Raw genomic sequence first — 19,290 nt, forward strand, 5'->3', positions numbered from 1 at the left:
GGTGCTTTCATGCATACGTTTTACCTCAGTCACATGATTGGGATGTTTCCATCCCCTCTATAATATCACAAATGACAATTTAATTGAGTCTAAAACATCATATATGGCATCAGTGTTGATTATTTACTACTTAAAGTCCCAACTTCTGTGTGTACTTGATGGCTTTACATCTGGTGCTAAAGACGTTTCTACCTCGCCTACATGGGTCACTGCTTCAAAGCCGCTGGGTTGCCACTATCGTCAAGTAGGATCTGTTTTCTGCTTCATTCAGGGAGTAAATGCCCCTGATATATGATTTATCAAAACATGCAGTCCTGTTTTTTTTAGGATATAATTACACTAGCTTCATCTTTTATCCCTCATATCAACAAACTATGAAAACAATACGTGTGCATCCAGACTCGCAACGCTTCGCCATGAAGGTCAAACATGTTGATGGAGAATCCTTTCCCTTACAACTATTAAGAAGCCTACTAAGATCGCCTACACTGTCTTTCATTACACAGACAATGACAATGCAATACACATCTTGCTTAAAAAAGCTTGTATAGTCTCTAATGAAAACTAAGTATAAGTATTTATTTTACAAAATCCAGCGTATTGCATCAACTTATTAGATACATGTAACACACATGAACACACACATTACTTTAAACTATTATCCTGTGCTTCAGCGGACAGGTCATCCAATGTAAAGCTATTGTTTTGTTGTTAATTATGTTGGATTGCCAAACCCTAGTTGATTGGTCGCTTGATTCTTGGGTAGCTTGCACGGCATCAACGGGCCCCATTGTCCAACAGAAGCTCTTTGGGCATGTTGTTGCTACAAACCTTTAGAGTAATGTGCTTTAATACGGCTTCTGCATACATGCCTCACTCAACATGCACTAGTAATGATAGGAACGTAACACGTCTACAACTTCACTCTGTAAAGTGAAATTCTCTCAGTTACACACCATACACACACAGCATACACACCTTGAGGTTTTCTGTAAAGACTGCATTGCTTTTTCATGGTTACTGTCTGTTGATGATTCCTGCTCACTCTTACAAAATGAAACTACTATGGCTTACTGCCAGATTCGTGCACACTGTACCAAGGGCATGTACAGCATAGTGAAAAACTTGATTTTAATATCCCTTTACCTGGTGTAAGAAGATTTTTTGTTGAAGATGGCCACATATAGTGGAGCATTCACACCAACGGTCTTTTAAAAATACTGTATTGATAGGTGAAATGGGGCCCTTATGAAATCAACCTGAGATTGTGGATGACATTCAATCTACCCTGCAGATTTGTAGTCTAAATATATTTAAAATTGTAAGGTGCATTTTTGTCAAGAGGTGGAGAAATGCTGCTGAATTTGTTTAGCATTATTTGTTAGAGTCTTATTTGTATCCACAAGCACCAGAGCTGAAATTACAGTCTTTCTTAATCTCTTTCAGATGTTTTACCCATCAGAGATTTTCATACCACATGCTTGTCATATTGTGAGTCCTGCTCGTGACCCGTTCTCCCTTTGCTATTGCTCTCTTTTTCTAACTTTCCTATTGCTTTCACTGTGTCCAATCACCTAGAAAACATCAAAAATAACGATAAGCTTAAAAATATATATGTCCAGTCAAATGTGAGCAGGACAAAGAAAACAACAGAGTCCCACAAACAGGCATAAAGACAGAACAGAAAATGTGTACATGCTTAGAAAACCATACAATAAAAAATAAGTCGTGCATATCTCTGAATAGTAATAAAAAGACATTTGGCGGCAAAATGGACACCTCGCATCGAAGTTCTATTGTTGCAATGTATTTTTTTACCATCAATTTTATACAAAGCATAGCCCTTATAGATAGCAGAGGAGTGCATTTTTCTTCTGTCCACCACCTCTCGTGTCCTTTTTGTAGTGACCGAAACACCTTTGAAATATCTTTTAGACAGTCTCATTTTGGCACAGTGATTTTTCACGGAGCTCTCTTCACTGACATTTAGTGCTTTTTGGTTCTCCCTCACTCATTGCTTCCTATACTGAATTTAACACATTTTCATTTCAGTCAACATATACAGTATATTTAAATATATGGTTTATGCAACACCATTGTTGTATAAGAGCCTAATTCTGTGGAGGTTTCTGGGAGGGAGATATTGCTGCTTAAGGCTCAGTGATCTGAAGGAAGAAGCAGCATCATTGTATTCTCTCACTCACGTTTTCCCCAGTCACACCTTTCTTTTGCACGCGCTGCGCCACGCTTCCCCTGCCCACTCCCGTCTTTCCGCCCTCCCCTTCTCCTCATCCCAGTAGTCGTCCTCTTCCTCCTCCTCTTCCTCCTCCTCCTCCCCTCCTCAACGGTTGACTCATCCGTGAGCTTCTCCTCTTGTTTGACCGGCTTTGAATGGCAGGGGAGCGGCTGCAGTGCTGTCCCCTGAGTCACTGCTGTCCTCCAAGGCACCTCCTGGGTTCTCCAGCATCTCCCTGATCAGTGGAGGCATGGGGCCTGGGATCTCTGTCTTTAGTGTGACGGCTCTTTCTGCACCTAAAGGCACACACAAACACATATTTATTCAGGACAGCATTCATTGCCATTTCAATGTTTTGCTCATTTTACTCAAGAACTGCAAGGACAACACATCCGGGGACAGTTTTTGATAAATATCCCCGGTAAGTTCAAGCCAGTTTTAAAAGTGTCTATTTTTCTTTCCACAGAGAGGAAATGAACTCTGAGCCTGACCACAGTGAGGGAAAGGAACAAGAAGCCTCTCTGTAAGTCTCATATTAAAACACATTCTTAATCATAAAGTAGATAAACGCGTTATCTTTATTCAATAGATCTGCTCTTTGTGCAGAATCCACAATAATCAGTCAGTAAATAACATCTAGAGGTATTGTTGAAATATGTGTATGAAATAGGTGTAACAGAAGGAAGCCTCACCAAAATGCCCATGTTTTTCCTTTTAGTGCTCTTATAAGGAGACGATGATATATTCTCTCTGACAAAACTACTGTATTTTTACATGAATGATTCTTAGGATACATTTATATTAAATACACTTTTAATTTCTTCACAAATCCACTCTTTTAAAAAAGACCTATGTTCTACTTTGGATGGGAACTCTTCATTTGCTATTATTCTTGAATAGTCATCTCCCAAATAAGGCATTGTTTGAACTATTTGACACTAGTGCCAATACAATACCTAGGTGTAGACACTGGTACTAAAACACAAATAGACACAAATAGACGCATTCAGAACTTGTCTAAAAAATGCCACGCGTTTATTTTATTCAAATCGAAGGAAAACATAAAACAAAAATACAAATCTGAGCAGATATTCCACTGCCAATATTCAGTACTTTACAGTTAGTTGATCCTCAGTACTGTGGACACATTTTGGGGGGTACAGGAAATGTATTTGTATTAGTACCCAGCTCTACTTCTAATCTGTGGTATTGGTATAGAACCTCAGCTGACCTTTGGTGCTGATTCCTCTGAGGTCTGTGACTTTCATCAGCATGTGCGGGGAAACATGTGAGGCTTGTTTGGGTTCACGCGGTGGTTGAGATCTTCAGAGCTACTCTAGCAGCTGGCTCCTGCAGCTTGTCTACCTTCTGTGGCTCCTCCAGATCCATAACGGTCTGAAACAATGAGAGAAAAAGAGACCAATTTGAAGAGGTAAAGAAATGGGTAGCGATGGCGAATTGTAAAACAATGAAACAAAAAGTAGCATCTTTAACGGCTGTAAGCTGATAATAGCACGCTAGTAGGCACAACCCAACTCCGCGAGATGAGGCAGATGGCACTGAGTAGTCCCGTCTCTGTGTCGTCCATCTCAAAAGGCAGCAGCTGACCAGCAAAGCTAAACACCAGGTCTGTGAGCCGATCAAAGCCAGCATTATGCATCTGGGTCCTGTTGAGAGTCAGGCCATCTGAAAGGTCATTGTGTCCTGTTCCGGGTGTAGCGAAAGTGCATATCCTCAGCATCTAAGAGGAGAAAATCCCAAGACAGACGCAAAAAACAAATATTTGCAGTTAGTAAAATGAGGCAGAAAGTCAGTCCAAAAACAATTAGTGGCAGCTGTTCAGAATCATCGGTTAGGCAGCAGTGACAAATGAAAGCTTAAAGGAAGGTGGAAGGTGGAAGGATAGTTGGTTAAAAGGAGAGGTGAATAGGGAGCATGTTGTTGGTACCAGGATGTCCAGACATGCAGATTTGAGGAGGGTGATCTGGTCAGCGATGGTGAGCGCGTAGTGAAGCTCTGGCAGCCGCTGGCAAACTTCCACAATCTTTATAATGCACTTAGTGGACAGCTCACTGAACTTATCCCATTGCGGGCCCAAGTCCAGCTGTACTCTGTGGTCAGCGCTTGAATTCTGAGAGAGAGAAAGAGAGGACACTTTTTTGTGTGTGGCTGTGCAGAATCCATACATTGTTTGTCCTTCTGGCAAGCGGTGAGCTAATGCTTGAGTGGAGTGTGAGTGTTTAGGGTTGGGTGTGATTATATGCAGTAAAGAAAAACTCACTGTAGTGTATTTTCCTAGTTGGCACAGAGATGGAAAAGGTCTCTTTGTGAGCTTTGCTGACTTTGTTGACCAGCTCCTCCAGTTCTCCACTCAGCTCATAGTTCTCTGGCAGCTCCACCTCCTCCTTTACATCCTTCTTCTTTTTGTTTCTGTCATACGCAACGCTACAGGGGAAACACAGGCACAAGGTGACACACATTAAAAGCCCATTCCTCCCCATTGTGTCTTGGTTGATAGTAAAGGTATTATTTTTAACAAAATGATTGAGGCCAATATTTTCTTTTCACCTTCTTGACATGCCAACCTCAAAGCACTTCTGCAGCCGACAGTACTGGCATCGGGTTCGGGTCACTTTGTTGATCTGACAGTTCTTGTCTCGGATGGCAGGTATACAACCATGTTCTTTGGATACTTGCGCCAGAAACCCTGAAACCGATAAAAGAAGCTGTCTTGTACAATGCTTTATGACAGGAAATGTGTTCTAAATAAGATCTCAGAAAATCTCAGGGATGGAAATGTCAGTCTTCAGACGATTGGCCCACTGCTTTGGTCCAGACTGAAATATCTCAACAAATATTGATTGATTCAATGCTTATTTATTTATTTTTAGCTCTAAATCGCCACTCTTAACAACAGCTTTATTCAATTTAGATGGATGCCATAACCATTTGCTGGTCACATACAGCACAGTGTTTAGCTCTGTTACATTAATAATGTGCAGTATTAGTACAGATACACTAGAGGGCAGCTGAACAAAAACAGTACAGCTATGCAGTGCTGACATCTGTCAGGCTCTAGTTGAACATCAGGCTTTTCAGCAGATATCAGCTGTTCACTTCATACATGTCCTGTAACGTCTTCATGTGTCTCTGGCTTCATTCACCTTGCAGCCCTCACAGGAGCTTACTCCATAGTGATAACCAGATGACTTGTCCTGGCACACAAAGCATGGCTTGTAGATGCGAGGAGGAGGAGGAGGAGAAGGAGAGCTGGGCACCATCTCCTCTGAGCTGGTGCTCTGGGTCTCCACCGCTGCAGAAAGAGAAAAAAGAAACTCTTATTATATCAGAACATCTTGTTTACATAAGTCCTTTGAAATTTGATGAAAGCTAATGCGCCAACTGATTAAGAGAGAATAGTCAACAAACAACCCCCAACCACATGCAGGCCACCCCTTGGAGCCAGAAGGCAAGCTCAAAGGCAGACATTTTTAAGAGAAAAGGGAGGGTGGGGGGGACTGCTGATTGACAGGGACTTAAAAGAGACACAATTAGCTGATGGCCAGATGGCCATCCTGATAAAATGTTGATTGGCAGCTGAGATTTGATTGGCTTCTCCATTTACTGGTGGTGAGTGGGGAGCAGCATACCTCTGTTGACTTTTTGACTGACATCTGAATTTTTGCATCTGTATATGTGTGTGTGTGTGTGTGTGTGTGTGTGTGTGTGTGTTTGTGCGCCACACATGCACAACCTCAATTTTATATTGAAAGGCTATCAAACCGGACCTGCCTATATACCTCCAGCCCCATGTGAACAAACAGAGGTGGGATGTTTATGAGACTTCGGCTGTTCTTTCGCTGCTCGCTAAAGAAAATGGCACACTGTATAACACCATTTGCTGGCCACAGGCAAAGATCATTCAACTGCTGCTAATGAAAACGTTCAAAACAAACAATGTAGAGCAGATGAAGAAACAAATACATCCAGCTGATTAAGACTGTGGTTCCTTACTCCTAACACATAAAAAGAATGAAAACACGCCTGGTACACATTTGAAGGTGATGACTAAAGAACAACCAGATTCCTTCAAACATGCCTTTCAACTTTCACCTTCAGTCACCCCACACTTCACCTCCCTCTGCCCATTCCCACCCCCACTCCCTTGTTTCCTGGCCCTAAATTCCCTCAGTGCAGGCTGGACAGGGTTTAATAGTTGCCCAGGCTCACTAAGCTGGCCCTATAAAGGTTGTGTCTGGGATGGGAAGGAGGCCCCGGCCAGGCTGACGGCCTCTTTATTGGGATCCAGTCACCTTGGGCAGCCATTCACATCAACAGCTCCATCCTTGGTTCCCTTCCTAGTAAAAATAAAGAATCTGGGGTCAAAAACCCCAAAGTCACAGCCCCTCCTGTCACCTTCAATGGATAGCACAGGACTGAACCAAATGTGGCCCCCGCCCCCCCCCCATCGCAGCAACCCTAACCTGAACCCACAGCCTGTCATTAACAAGAGTGGTAAGGTTTCAAAAAACAGAGAGGCAAAGGCACAAAGGAATAATCAACTAAAAACAGAGAGGGGAAAATGAAAAGAGAAAGAAAGTGGAAAGAAGGAGGTGAGCCCGAGGACAGAAACTTCCCAGTGGCCGAGAGGTTAAATCAAATCCTGACCATTTAACTTTGACCTTGACTGAAGAAGGCCATTGCTAACTACATGACCAGCAGCTTGCTTTAAAGTTCAAAAATGTGTTCAAATATGACTGTGTTCAATTAATCATGACTGACTTCATCCTGTTTCTGAGCAGTACTAACAGCTGTTGTCCTGCAGCGTTAATCATATAAACTAAATGTTTCAAGAGAGTGAGAAATAAAACCTTATTTTTCACTGGATAATTATATATTTTAACTTTATTTTAACCTTATTTAGTTCAACTGGTTACACAGTGGTATGTAAGTGTATAAGTCTTTAATGAAGGTGTGTCTATTAATCACTGGGCAGAATGTTTCTCAAAAACACACCAACTGGGATCACTACACATTCATTTTTTTTAAGATTATTTTTTTTCAGGCATTTAAGGCCTTTATTTCCACAGGACAGATGAAGACATGAAAGGGGAGAGAGGGGGAATGTCATGCAGCAAAAGGACGCAGGTTGGAGTCAAACCCGCGGACGCTGCATCAAGGAGTAAACCTCTATATATGGCGCCTGCTCTACCAACTGAGCTTATCCCCCCCCCCACAGGCCATTCATTTTTTTATGACACACATGCATTGATTTGAACATTTATGTTGTTTTAAAGTCCCAGAGTGGGCTAAAACAATGTAATGTATCCTATATAAAATATTCTTAACACATTGTAATTAAAAACATTGATGTATTTCAGCAATGTGTCATTAAATAGTTCCTTCTATTTCGGCATTCAAATGAGAGCAAACAACTGGCAGTTTGGCTGTGCACCCTGTGTTCAGCTGGCTGTAATGTTAAAACTAAACCCCTTTGTGATGCTTGATGTCTTTATTTTGCTTTATACTATTTATACTTTATGCTACATGTATTTTTCCCAATTGTTATATTTCACAATTAGGGTTAACATTTGAGTTTTGATCTGAGATAAATGCGGGTTTGAAACATTGTGTTAATCAGAGCTGAAACAATTAACCAATTAGTTGTTAACCAAAAATGTATCAACAATGACTTTAATGATTACTCCGTTTTAACGACTGCTAGTCGGACTAAATTAACAATATGAAGACAGCACCTTGGGCTTCAGGAAAGCGTGACAGACACTTTTCACTATTTTGAAGTCCAAATAGACCAAATTAGTAGGGGTGGGAATCACCAGAGGCCTCACGATATGATACATTTGCTTCATTTATGTACGATACACGATATTATTGCATTTTTAAACATATTGCAATATTCTGCGATATATTGCAATTTATTACCTTTTTTCAACTTCAAATTTTCCCCAATTTTTTAATTATGTCCACAAAAGGAAACTTTGTCAACATCTGTTTTGTCTAAAAAGATACATTTCTCTGTTTGTTCATCTCACTTGAATTTTATTTCTGCAAAACGGAATTGTCAAGCAGACAAACTGACCAACACATGTATAATGAAAGATCGATACTTGGCGTCTGTGTATCGATACAGTATAGATTTTTCCCCCCACGCCTACAAATTAGTATTAGAACTATTCAGTTTGGGGGCCCAGGTGTGGGGAGGTGGAGCTGAATGAGTGGCACTGTAACTTGATCACTATTTTCTGTTTATATAGTAACACTGACAATGTAAGAGTGGCCCGAGAGAACAAGTGGAAAAATAGCTCCCTCTGAAACGGAGAAGCTGCATCTGGCGCCAGGAGAGAGGTAGTGACTGACGCTGTCTGAGAGTGGTGAGAGCGGGTGAGGAGGGAAGTGACTCCCAGAAACATGACGCAGGGAGACAGGGTGAGAGACACTGTGCTGAAGGCGGTGAGAGTGAGGGAGAAAGGTGGGGGGGCTTTACCTGGCGTGGAGAAAGAAGGAGAGGAGCCAAAAACTGTCAAGCTGCTGTCATCACACCCTGAACTGAGCTCAGCCACAGAGCCTTGGCCTGAAAAAAAAATACCTCTTTCTTCTTAACCTACAACTAACCCCTTAGCATGTCACAACATCAATCAGCACACCTCTATTGGACACAGAACAGAGAGATTACTCATATGAATCAGCCTCATCAGCTAGCTGGATAAAACTCCTTTGCAGAGCTTCACATGCAACCCAAACCATAAAAATAACCTGTCATTGGACGAATAGAGTGTTTTTCAGCGTACAATTCCTTAACAAGTACTTAACTGTATTGTGTTTCTTGGTCTTTCCCACCTTCCTCCTCTCCACTGTTTGTTGCCAGATCAACACATCCCTGTTTAGACAACTGAAACCCCTCAGAAAGCAGACAACTTCCTTATCAGCTCTGATGCCTAAAGGTCTTAAAGTACAGGAATGACAGTTTCAGGCCTGAGTAGTTTACTTGAGTTAGGAAAATACAAAAACGTAGATAGAATTAGGAAACATTTTTTTTATAGTATACTGTTTGCCGAGTTAGTATACTAGAAACCAACATAGTTAATCATTTTATACTCTCAGAGATGGTATGTTACTTGTGCCATCAGACGTCAGAACTGATCTATCATTCTGTATTAATGAGTGCATGAGAAGAAAAGCAGTGACTGACACCACGTGTCATCCAGCTGCAGTTGTCTGAATTCTCAAGTACATAAACACATGAACAGAGTGAACATGTGGTTTGTTTTACACTGATATTGAAGGTGTTTTTTATTTTCCTCTTGGAAGTGGCTGTGTGGTCGGCACAGTGTGGCATAGGGCCTGCAGCCTGGCTCAACCTGCCAACATCATGCATCTCATTGAACTAGACATTGGCCTGGGGGCTCCAAAGAGCCTCGTATCGCAAAAAGGAGTGGAGGATAATGCTAAAGGCATTATTACAAACCATTTTTCACTTGTTTAATTGTTGAGCCAAACCAGAAATTTGAGAAATCCCTTTGTGACTCAGATCATTGTAAAAACACAGTAAAATTCAAAGATCAGCAAAGAGCAATTTTGACTCATATTTCTTCCACCCTGAGTCCTCAAGAGACAATTTGGATGGAAAAATCAGTTTTTACATAACCTCTCGGCTCACAAAATGTTCAGCAGCATACTGTGGAATGTGTGTGCACATGTGAATATGTGTGTGTGGGCTGCTGCATGGGACCACAGGTCAGTTTGACTGTGTTTTCAGTGTGACTTTGAGTGCGACAACACTTACAGAAACAGTGTGAGGTCGATTTTAAACAGCAGAGTTAATGCAACTTGAAAATTAAATTCTGATTACGTGACATGGTAAACAGTGGGGGAGAGCCACAACCTCCAAATATGCTGAGCTAGTAATTACCACAACAGCAGGGAGGAGATTGGGATAGCTGAGAGCATCCCTTTCATCAGCTGTTCTAAGTTCAATATCAGTGTTCCCTCCCCCTGTCCCCCCAACCCCCTTTAGCTCAACCCTCACTAATAACCCTTCTTCCCCCTCTGTCCTCTCCTGCCTTCCTGCCCTGGCAGAAGGAGGAGTCCTTCCTGTCATAAGCCGCCTTTTGAAGGAAAGGCTGAACGAAAACAGGCTAATGTCCAGGAGATGGCTCCATAAAACCACAGCACCAACAACTTAAAAGGAGGCAGAGACACACACACACACACACACACACACACACACACACACACACACACACACACACACACACACACACACACACACACACACACACACACACACACACACACACACACACACACACACACACACACACACACACACAATCAGATTGCACAAAGACACACACATTCGCACAAGCTCACTTACAAAAACAGACATCCTGGACAATGTCCTGAAACCTGCAGACTCAAACAGTTTCAGAGGTAGACATTTGGGCCTAAAGATTATAAAACAAATCTTCAGGAAGTCACAATTACACACTCACTTGAGCTTGACATTGTTGTAATTCAAGGCGCGAGGTTTAGGACAAAACCTGGAAAACAACATTCATGTAATATTTTGTTTTTTCATGGTGACAGAGTTAAGCTTTGTTTTTGTGTTTGGGATGGGGGTTGCATTTACAGGACAGGTTGTTAAATCTGGGTTTGTCCCTCCCATTCATCATCATACATACAATACATCCTTTCTTTTTATAACACCCAATAAACCCAGCTCTCTATTTTTCCCTTATTTGATATTACAGAGTCTCCCACCTCCATACTTGGCACCCTGAATATCGGTGTAGACTGGGACGCCAACATGGTTTCTCAAACATATCTTCTGCTACAAATCAGGCAATGTGGATTTGAAATTGTTTAAAAGCATTTTGGTTGGACTAATAATTCAGAGTCATTAGGCCAAAGTGAAGACATGGCTGGAAGCTTTGACGCCACTATCAGAGACAAGTTGGAACACAACTCACTGATGACACCAATGAGCAGCCTGTGATTGTTCCTGTAGCATTTTTAAGAGTTCTGCAATTGCAAAATTATGCTATTCTAAACATTGTTATTATCATGGAAGGGTTTAGATCAGATCTACTCATCAACTATCCATAACCTTCAGTATTTGTTGTGTGTGCATTCCCAACGGATGAGTCTGAAGGCGTTCAGAGTCAAAGGTAAATGCCTTATGTTGTAACACACAAACTGTAACCTGATTGCGGTGAATAACCAGATTAGAGTAATAATGTGATTAAGTTTGCATGATTCACAGTAACTAAATAATCTGACATGACTTGTTTCTTAATCTTGTTTATGACCAGAGAGAGGGATATGTGGCAAAAGTCTTATGCCACCAAAGAAAGAAAGAAAGAAAGAAAGAAAGAAAGAAAGAAAGAAAGAAAGAAAGAAAGAAAGAAAATGAGACGGTATGTGTTTTCTTTGTGTTGATGAATTCACACAGCACCTACATGCAAATTACTTGCAGGGTAGCTTGTAACTTGAAACCTTTTTTGTCCTGACCACCTAGCCACTCCACTGTTTGTGTATTGGAAATCTGCTTTGCTTTGGCCTTTGTTCACTCTGTGACTTCTCTGGCACACTCTGAGTGTCAGAAACACCAAATTAAATCACTCTAATTTGTAAACACACATTCCAAATGTGTAATTTCAAATCTTGACAATTTATCTAAATCTGTTAATCTAGTGTTTTGAAGTAAAATAACCTGGTTAGGGTTGTTATCCGTGTTACCGCCCTTTTCTGTTTTTCAAGATGTGCCATTGTTATATTTACAGTCTTAAACTTAAAGTCTGTGTAAAAGCAATGTGTTTGACATTTTCAGAAACTGGTAACAACATTTAAAGGTTTAGTGTGAAAAATGAAAGGTTACAGGTTTAGGATCCTTTGTTATTGTCTAGTCTTACAGCTAAAAGAATGTCAGCTTTCTTTGAGCATATCACACACTGACTGATTTTTATTTCATGACCCAGTGACACAGATTACCTCATTTTGTTAGAGACTAGTGATACTATTGCATATCCAGCCAACATAATCATCAAAACCCCTTGTAGTCCAAGAAATAAAACATGTAGACAACCCCTAAAACTATCATTCTTTATCGTATAAATCAGACAAATATCTTCGGTCTTTTTTAGCTACTGTAACAGCATCCCCATTGTATCATAGTTAGCCGTTCTCCTCCTATGTGATGATATGATGGTCTAGAAGCATTGTTAAACGAGCTTTGAAGAACCCATTTAAAGAGAATAGGGTGCCAGAGAAAAAGGAGATTATCACTGAATGAAGTGGAGAGCGTTTCCCCTCAAGGCCTAAAACACCAAAATACAAAGAGTTACTGAGGGGAGTTTAATCCCAAATCCAACTTCATCCCTCTACTCTTCTTTCAACCCTCATCTCTTTTAACTGCCCATGCCTCACACTACCTAATCTCTTAATTGACCCTTTGTAATTGTAATTGAATCATTAAAAGATCTTGGTTACACAACACAAGGCATGTAAACCGAGCCAAGTGTGAGCAAAGAATACACCCACATTATTGCTGGGAGGAACACACACACACACACACACACACACACACACACACACACACACACACACACACACACACACACACACACACACACACACACACACACACACACACACACACACACACACACACACACACAATTGGAAGAGGAATATCAAGTGTAGAAAGGAATCTTCAAAAGAGGAGAAAAACAAATGTCACATAGAGGAGAACCCCCCACCACTGCAAGAGGCAGTGACAGAGAGAGCGGACAGACTTTGGCATGTCCCTGCTGCCTTTAATGCCTCCTGACGTTGAAACAAAGGAAGGCAGAGAGGTGCTGAACTGCCTCACATAAAAAAAAATAAAAAAAAACACAGGAAAAGATGACTCCCCCTTAACACACACACACACACAAACACACACACACACACACACACACACACACACGCACAAGAGAAAACTTGTGTCAAAAAGACACAGAGACCAAAATGCTCTCAGGAATTTAGAGTCACAGTGTCCAACAGTGCATGTTCACTGAAAGCAACACTGAAAAAGGAAACTTTAATTCACTGTGTCCAACGAGCGCTGGTGATGTACAATGTGGGCCTTCTTTAATAATGAAAAAAGTCTTAATGTTGATATTAGCAAAGTTATCAATGTTATAGCAAAGGGTCAGTGGAATTAAAATAAAGTACTAGTAGGTTTTATTTGCTTATATTACAAAAGCAAATGTCTGAGACTCAAGAGGTTAACCATAATATTGTCTATCTTTACAGTTTCTGAGTCTGACTGAAATTATTTTAAAATGTGAAATCTTATGAATAAATGAGTTATATGATCTCCATTTAAAATAGAGAATAAAGTGTGCCAGCAATGTTTAACGTCTGGTGAACCAAAACATTATTACTAATTGTTATAACTAGGGCTGCAATTATTAAACTCCCAATTATTTGATTGATAAATTAATTGATTGAGCATTTGGTCTGTAAGATAAAAATATATATATATATATATATATATACTGTATATATTGGAAAATGCCTGTTGCTATTTTCCAGTGTCTGCTGTGTCAGCTTCAAACACCTTGTTTTGTTCGACCAGTCTAAAAAATATTCATTTTCAATGATTCATTGTCAATGATACAAAACAGAGAAAAGTAGCAAATCATCACAGTTGAGAAGCTGCAGCCGGAGATTTTGAGTTTTTGTTTGAAAAATTATGATTAAATCGTTTTTTCAAAATAGTTGCTATTATTCGGTCGATTGACTAATCAACTAATCCACCAATCGTTTCAGCTCTAGCTATAAACAGTCCAGCAGCCCAGCCTCATGTTTGAGAGAGATTGAGGTAAAATCTATGCTGACGTGATAAAGAAATAAAGGTATGACTGTCAGAGGTCAGTAACACCTCTGTGCATGCTACTGTCCATTAATGTTAACAGGTTTCCTAGAAATAGAAAGGGGCTGAATCTCTCCCCAAAAAAAAAACTAAACAAAAAAACAACAACCCTGAAGTCAGTCAGTGAACATGCAGAAACCTAGACTAAAGAAACTAAACTGATTTTTATATAAAGAAAAAATGATTAATGCACATTTGTGGACATTTGTCTGTCAGGCTGGCATCTGGAGAAGCTCCTTAGCGAGTTGAAACAGGCCCTGCTGTGGTGTTTGTCATCCTGACTGCTCATCCGTCATCATTAGTGAGCACTGAGGACCTGACAGCGCTTGATGCCCTGGTATCTAAATAATTACTGAAGATAAATAGACTCAAGGTGCTCAGTGGGGACATCCCACAGGGGAGAAGATTTTGTGAACAGAAAAATTGTTTCGCTCAGCTCGGTGACACATGTGAATAGACTTCAGCAAGTCAGTTTCTATTGATAGATAGTGTCAATGTTTGATTATCCAAGCCACAAAGCCAAGTGTAATCAAAGAGTCTGAAAGTAAAGTCCATGGCAATAACAATAGGTCTGCTTATATATTTATTTTTCCAGACAGTGGATTTTTCTCATTTATCTTTGCAGTGTTTGGCTGTGTGACTGCTCCTGTGTGGGGGTGTTTAACACTGTATCTTAATACCTGATGCAATCTGTGCCTTGTCTCCTCTCTTTTGAGGAGTTGTCAAAAGAATGTCTAGCCCTGTGTTAGGCGTATATGTCAATTGATTCATATTTTATCTTTTAACAACTGACTTCTTATTCTTAAGAGTCATCTTTTCCTCTAAAGAATATTGCTCAAATTAATTCTAGCTTTGAGTAATTTCTTCCAATTGCATAAGCAGCAACACAAATCTAAACTATCTATAAGATTGCTCGTATCGTGAAATTATAATCATCCCATTCATATCTACATTCTTTTGTAATCTGTTTCTAACTAACTGTGGTTCTATTGGCCAAATCACAACCATGTGATTTCAAGGCCCATTTGCCTTCAATCTGTCAGTGCTGTTCCTTTTTGGACGTTGTTGTTTTCTGGACACGTCCCCGGGTCAGGTCCCAAATTGTTTAAAAGAGCTGTCAATCATGTGAAGTCATTCATAAAGAAAACAAACACGATGATGTATAAATATGCACTCCCCAACTCACTCACTCTCACAAAGCACACTAAGCACATAAACAAACAAAAAGCAGGGTGAGAATGGGTACAGAGAATCGAAAGGAATCTGACTCTTCCTGTGGAGAGAGAGCTCTAGGATAACAAAACCAGGACTCTGATAAGAACACACACACACACACACACACACACACACACACACACACACACACACACACACACACACACACACACACACACACACACACACACACACACACACACACACACACAGCTGCTCTGTTCCAGTCTGATGGACAGGATGAAGTACTCACACTGAATGCTGCCGGTCCCGGCCCAGGCAAAGGGGTCCAGGCCAGAGAAGTAAGGGGTGGCCTTGCCGAGCATGCAGGAGCCTTGTCCGGACACATCAAAGAGGGGCCGCGGGGCCAGCCCCAGAGCCTCCATACAGTCAAACATGCTCAAAATCACAGCAAACACAGCCAAGTTGTTCTGCAGCCAAGCTGAGAGACTGCAAAGCTGAGAAAAAGGTTCCTGTGATTGAAAGCAACTTAATGCCCTACTTGGTCCAGGTGTCTTTCTGTATGTCTGTCTCTTGTTGCCCCCTGACTGCCTGTCCTGTCTCTTCCAAACCAAGTCCTCTTATTTCTGCTCTACAACCCAAACTTCTTTTACACTCTCTGTTCCCAGATCACTTGCTGGCCTGCCTGCTTTGCCTTCACTGCTTTAAGTGATCTCAGCTCCTCTCTCGCTGGCTCTCTGGGCCTCTTACACTCCACCACAGACTCAGCCAAGTCTCCGCATGCTCTCTCAGCACAGAAAAAGGAGGTGGGGTCGGGGAAGAAGAAGAGGGAGGGACACAGTCCCCAAGGGGGTGTGCATGTGCTTTCTGATTGGCCATACACCCAAGTTTCTCTCCTTCCCCTTTTTCTCCTTCAAGTTTCCCAACTTGCTTCTTAATAATTCATATTCTGCAAATGAAAACAAACACTCCTCACCTCCCCTCCACCCTCCCTCGACTCTTTCTTCTTTCTTTCTTTTTCTGAATTAATTCCCTTTTTGTTTCAGCACATTAGGGAGCGTTGCCTCTTTTTCAAACAATACAGCTCTACCACTTTTAGCAAAAAACTCCCACCTCACAGAGTTTGCTCGGAGCAAGTACGAAAAGTGCAGAGAGAGAGGCAATTTAGTGAGAGTGCCATTTGATCATTTGTACAGCTTTCACTGTAAATGGATGCTCTCCTGTGGTTTCTGTACAGTGCAGTAAGATTAAAGTGACCACAGGAACACACCTGCTCACACACACTCAGTTCCTGCAAATTCTCAACAAATTAAAAGCATATTACTATTATATATTGTGTTGCATTTTTACGCGGGAACGTCACAGGACGACACAATCTTGTAAACATAGCCATACTGAGAAATACAGAGAGTTGTGTGGAGCTGATAGTCTTAATTAACTTTGTAGAAACTAATTTGGCAATAACTTGAATGTAACAGACGTTTATTGATATCAAAAAGTTACGCACTAATGCTTTAAAATTACTTCCGACTTAAAACCTGAATAAATATTCATTCATAATTAATTTATAATGTGAAACTTTTTACTTAATATATGTTACATTGCATATTTGTATACATATGTAGACAAATTCTGGCAGGTTCTGCCACCTAATTGGGATTAATAAATTGTGTAAAGTGTAACACTGTCTGTATATTAGTGCCAAATGACAGTTCTTTCCAGGAAAAATCCTAAGAAGTCTTTATGAATTTCCAGACCCATAAAATAAAATATTACAGAAGATAGACAGAAAGACAAGGACTTTATTCCATGTTTTATTATTGTTGCAATTTGGGGTGGAAATGATGGCCTATTCGAGTTGTCTGTTAATTTTCAGACCCCACATCATTCCTTCTCCTTCTTTCTCAATCCATCTCCATGTCTCTCCATTGCAGTTTTATTTATCTCTTAAAGCTTCTCTCTCCATTTGGTCTTGGCATGTGCGGATATCTAATTCAATTCGGTTCAAAATGGATTCAGTTATCTTCCCTCCTGGAGCTTATTGGATAGTTCAGTCACACTGAAGTGGGACTCCGCTGCAGGCAAACCACACTGGCCCGGAGTCTGGATAGTTTGTATACGAGAGACAGCCTCACCCTCCTCCCTCTCCTCCTCCCCTTCCTTCCCTCGTTCAAGAGGGATGAACTCTGGAAGAAACCCCCACTGGGGCTCTAACACCCTGCTTCACACACACACACACACACACACACACACACACACACACACACACACACACACACACACACACACACACACACACACACACACACACACTGACTTTCCAAATTGTCTTGCCTGTGGCTTCGTATGCTTCATACTACTCTTGTGTTTTACAATTCTCTGTTTTTGTTTTCCTCGTGTTGTTTGTTAATAATTCTCCCAACTCCCTGAATCCATTTCTTTAAAATATTTTCATTAACATCATTTCAGTTTTTTTCCTTAACTTTTTTTTTATTCATTTTGTGAGTACTGCCTCCCCCCCTCTTCTTTGTCTGTGAGTGGAGTTTTTACCTGTCTTTCACCACCATTGCTGGGCGGCACACACACACACACACACACACACACACACACACACACACACACACACACACACACACACACACTACAATGACACACTGCAGGGAGCAGAGCAGCAGTATCAGCCTGCTGAGCTCTCTCCACACCTTGAGACAATTACCCTCCCCGCCTCACAGCACCCTGCCCCCTGTTGCTGCCTTGAGGAAAGAGACACACAAATGCAGGGCGAATGTGAAGAAGAAAGTCTCACTTTCTTTCACTTTTACAGTAACAAAACATAAACTCCCACTACTTTAGTTGGGTAAATTGCAGTTCTCTGCCTTTTTCACACACATACACACAATTTTTAAGATGAGCGAGTCACATTACAGCGAATCACAATCAGGTTCTTTCCGCTATTCATCCTGTCGTAATATCTGACACAAACACACAGAGCTGAACAATGGCCTCTCTTTCTCTCTCTCTCTCTTTCTCCACCAGCAGCTCCTCCGGCTCGGCCGCAGATATTTGCACAAAGTCTCACTGCGGTCATCAGCAAGCGCACAAATATAGTCACAAATGTGAGGCAAGGAGCGCGAGAGTGCTGGTTTGTGATATTCATGGGTGTTGGAATGTGCAGCCTACAGAGTGTCAGTGGAAATGTGTGTGTGTGTGTGTGTGTGTGTGTGTTCAGGGCATGGACAATTGTGTGTGTATGTGCTCAAACAGAGTGCCTGTGATGAAAGACACAAAGAAAAACACACAAGCCTCGCTCTGTGCCTTTAGGTTCAAGTTACTAATATCACTCACACACACACACACACACACACACACACACACACACACACACACACACACACACACACACACACACACACACACACACACACACACACACACACACACTCAAAACATTACAAAGAACAAGATGTGACTAGTACAGAAATTACAAAAGGACATTGTGTTCATTGTGGAAAAATACTTATTTTCCTAGTGATCACTTCAGTGAGATTTCTTCCTTTAATAACTATTTCGATGTAGACAGAATTTTCCTCCTGAAAAAAAAGACTAAAATACGTTGTTCCAAAAAACATTTTCAATTCCACAAAGAACTGGGCAGAAAAGCTTTAACAAAAAAAGAGTTCCTTGTGTGCTCTTATACTAATTCCCTGTCCCCACTGCTATTAGGAAAAGAGGAGATAATGTGGATATCCGCTAATTTCAAGTCCAGGGATGTTTTGAGTTTCATCTCATTAGGGAACAAAGTCCAGTCTTCCATTCACACTGATTAGGACCTGGTTTGAATTAATTGGCAAATCCCACTGCAACATCTATAGTCATTTTGTATAATTCTGTTCACTTTGAACTAATGAGAGATAAGAAATGTACTGTAGCTTCACTTAAT

At 41.0% G+C, this 19,290-nt stretch overlaps 1 pseudogene; it reads right to left on the reverse strand.

Annotated features, from left to right (window-relative positions):
• The window catches only part of LOC120556697, a 44,148-nt pseudogene that overhangs the window by 7,147 nt on the left and 17,711 nt on the right, over nucleotides 1-19,290 (reverse strand).

The sequence above is a fragment of the Perca fluviatilis genome, chromosome 4, assembly GCF_010015445.1.
Source record: "Perca fluviatilis chromosome 4, GENO_Pfluv_1.0, whole genome shotgun sequence".
Lineage (NCBI taxonomy): Eukaryota > Metazoa > Chordata > Actinopteri > Perciformes > Percidae > Perca > Perca fluviatilis.